Below are 3,049 nucleotides of genomic sequence, written 5' to 3' on the forward strand. Positions count from 1 at the left end.
GAGGCCCTGGAGACGCAGGGGGAGCGCAGAGCCGGGGTGAGTGAGAGTCTGGCCAGGCACGACTCAATCAGGTGGTATCTGGAGGGAGAGTCAGGGGGCGGCCCACGAGGCCAGGCGGCGGCTGTTCTCCCCACCTGGGCAGCGGGACCTGGGAGCAGCCGCTGCTGCAGCTCCTACTGACATGGCCGGAATGGGGGCAGCAGGCCCCAGCGCCCCCGTCCCGCTCGGGTCCCGCAGGGGAACGAAGGGGGCTGGCTGCCGATGCCTCCGCCCCAGGGCTACCGCGGGATTGCACCAGCTGTGCAGCCAGCCCAGATGCAACTGGCCAGGGGCTGGGTGCAGCGTGCGCGCTGCTGGGTCCCTGCAACTGGCCCGGGCGGTTCGGGCCCGGGCGCCAGAGCCGCAGCCGCCGAGCGCTATGGCCACTTCCTCCGGCCGCGGCAGTAGGAGCTGCAGCAGCAGCTGCTCCCGAGTCCTGCTGCCCAGGTGGGAAGAACAGCCACCGCCTGGCCCCGCGGGCTGCCCCCCTACTCTCCCTACTGCCCGACTGAGTCCTGCCTGTGCTCGGGGCCAGGCCGGACTCTTAGTCACCCCAGCGCTGTGCTCCCCGTGTTTCCGGGGCCTCCCTCCAGCACTTGTGGAGGGAGGAGGAATAGTGTGCTTGGGGAAGAGGCGGGGATTTGGGGAGGGAGCCAATGGGGGAAGAAAGGGGCGGAGTGGGGGCGGGGGACTGTGAGCCTTTCCGGGCTCCGGCGCCTTCGCTTGTTTGTCCCGTGTCCCGACCTAACATTGGTCGGGACACGGGACAAACAAGCAAATATCGGGACAGTCCTGATAAAAGTGGGACATCTGGTCATCCTACTGTGTAGTCCAACTGAGGCTTGATAATCTGACTCAGAAAAAAGCTGGTCTTGGCTCTAAACACTGGGATTTACTAAAGTTTTTGGTGCATACTTTTTATTCCATGCCTTTGCTGCTTTTTGTTCTGCACATTGGATGAAATTCTTTTCTCAGTGGACAATGAAGTAGGCTATGCAGAATGCAAACTGTAAAACAAGTCTGCAAGTGTAACCCACACACCTTCTGGTTGTGGTGTTCTGTCCCACCTAGTGGCACCGAGACCACTTAATGAGAGAGACAAAATGAGTCTGCTGCACAGCCTTAGCTAAGAGCCCACTGGCTTTTAGCTCCTGCAGTGAAGGCTCATGCACTAAGCTCCAGTGGTCCCCGGATTGATTCCGCCCACCGACGACCAAGGGTCTGTTGGTGTTACACAAGCACTGAATGCCAAATGGGTGCATGGTACGAAAGTTGACCACTTACTTAGGGTTACCATACGTCCTCTTTTTCCCGGACATGTCCGGCTTTTCAGCAATCAAACCCCCGTCCGGGGGGAATTGCTGAAAAGCCACACATGTCCGGGAAAATGGCCGGCACTTCCTCTCCCCCTGTGGCTCTGCTCCACTCCTCCTCTCTCAGATTTACAGAGCCAAGCTGCCCGAGCAAGCGCTACTGGCTTCAGGCAGCCTCCGGACCCCGAGCCCCCAGCCAGGCACTTCTCCTACCCGGCTCCAGCTGAGCTGCTCCCACGGTGCAAGGTCCCGAGGCAGGGGGGGTGCTGCCTGAAGCCGGTAACGCTGGCTCCTGCAGCTCTGCTCTGTAAGTCTGAGGGGGCGGAGCCGAGCTCGGCTGGAGCTGGGGAAGGGACGTGTCCAGCCAGCTCTGGGTCCTGAGGTAGGGGAGGGCTGCCAGAAGCCAGCAGCTCGGCTCTTACAGTCTGAGCTGGGAGGAGCAGCTCAGCTGGAGCCCAGGTAGGAGAAGTGCCTGAAGCCGGTAGCACTAGGGCAGCTCGGCTCTTAAACAGAGCCGAAGAGTCAGGGAGCAGCAGCAGTCGCCAGAGCCTGCTCTAAGGTAAGCCAGGGATGCCAGCAAAGCTGGGAGTACCATGCGCCGCTGATTGCACAGGTGGGGGGCAGCGCTGGGGGAGCTGCTCCGGGGAGTCGCCAAAAAGCACTGACTGGTGGGGGAGGAAGGGAGGGCAGTGTGGAAAAGGCAGGAGTGTGCAGAGGGATCAGAGCTCTGGCTGCGATGGGCATCGGGCTGCCTTGCCTGCAAGTGGATCAGAGCTCCTGGGGCTGGGGTGTGCTGTATGGCACTCAGCTCCCCATTTGTGATGAGACACAGCAGTGTGGTGGATCACTGCGAATTGATGAAGAGTGTGACAAATTCTGTGCTGAAGTGAATAATATGTACAGCAGATGCTTAGAATATTTGGAGATGTGGCTTAGACCCCTTGAAGACTTCTCTTGTTACAGGTGGATTACCCTGAGTGAGACACCGAATTGGAGTGATGTGGAACCTTGTATCAAGTACCTGACCGATAAGGGGATGCAAATTGATGACGTGAAGTGTTTTGATCAGTTCAGCAACCTGAAGAAGTTTACAGAAAGTTGCAACAGTGATGAAGAGTTCAGTAATTTGCTAGCACACCAGAAGTGGACCAAATATTTTGAGAAATCCAAAAACATTGAGTGTCATTCAGAACTGTTAAAGATTGCACAGTTTTTCTTTGCTATTCCTTCTCACAATGCAAATGTAGAGCGAATTTTTTCACTGATGCAAAGCCAGTGGACAAAGGAAAGGACCAACTTGAATGTTGAGTCGTTGAAAGGAATTCTACTTGTACAGTACAACTTCAGACAAACTTCTTGTAAAGACTTTCATGCCTTCTTAAAGAGCAATCAACCACTGCTGAGAAAAATGCGATCTGCAGAGAAGTATGCGTGGGCACATGAGGAGAAAGAAAACTGAAGAACTGGTGAAAGGAAAGGACTCACTACATATAAAGAATTACGTTTTAGAATTAAAGAATTAAATAGCTCAAAATGTCCGGGATTTTACCCGGCAGGGAGGAGAACTGGGTGCTCCAAGGCATCTGGGGAGCTGGGAAACAGAACAGTGTGAGCTGCGTGTCCTGACCGCTCCCAAAAACGGAGCGCTGGGGCAGATCCTCCACTGAGCAGCTTCATTAAAGTCATGGGAGTCTATA

The 3,049-nt window shown here is 56.0% G+C and overlaps 1 long non-coding RNA gene across 1 annotated transcript; it reads left to right on the forward strand.

Moving 5' to 3' along the window:
• The first annotated feature begins 1,437 nt into the window (after window positions 1-1,437).
• On the forward strand, window positions 1,438-3,049 carry LOC128838316 (uncharacterized). The gene is made up of 2 exons (XR_008445153.1): window positions 1,438-1,911; window positions 2,316-3,049. It is a non-coding gene; the product is annotated as an uncharacterized LOC128838316 (long non-coding RNA).

The sequence above is a fragment of the Malaclemys terrapin genome, chromosome 5 (assembly GCF_027887155.1).
Source record: "Malaclemys terrapin pileata isolate rMalTer1 chromosome 5, rMalTer1.hap1, whole genome shotgun sequence".
Classification (NCBI taxonomy): Eukaryota; Metazoa; Chordata; order Testudines; family Emydidae; genus Malaclemys; species Malaclemys terrapin.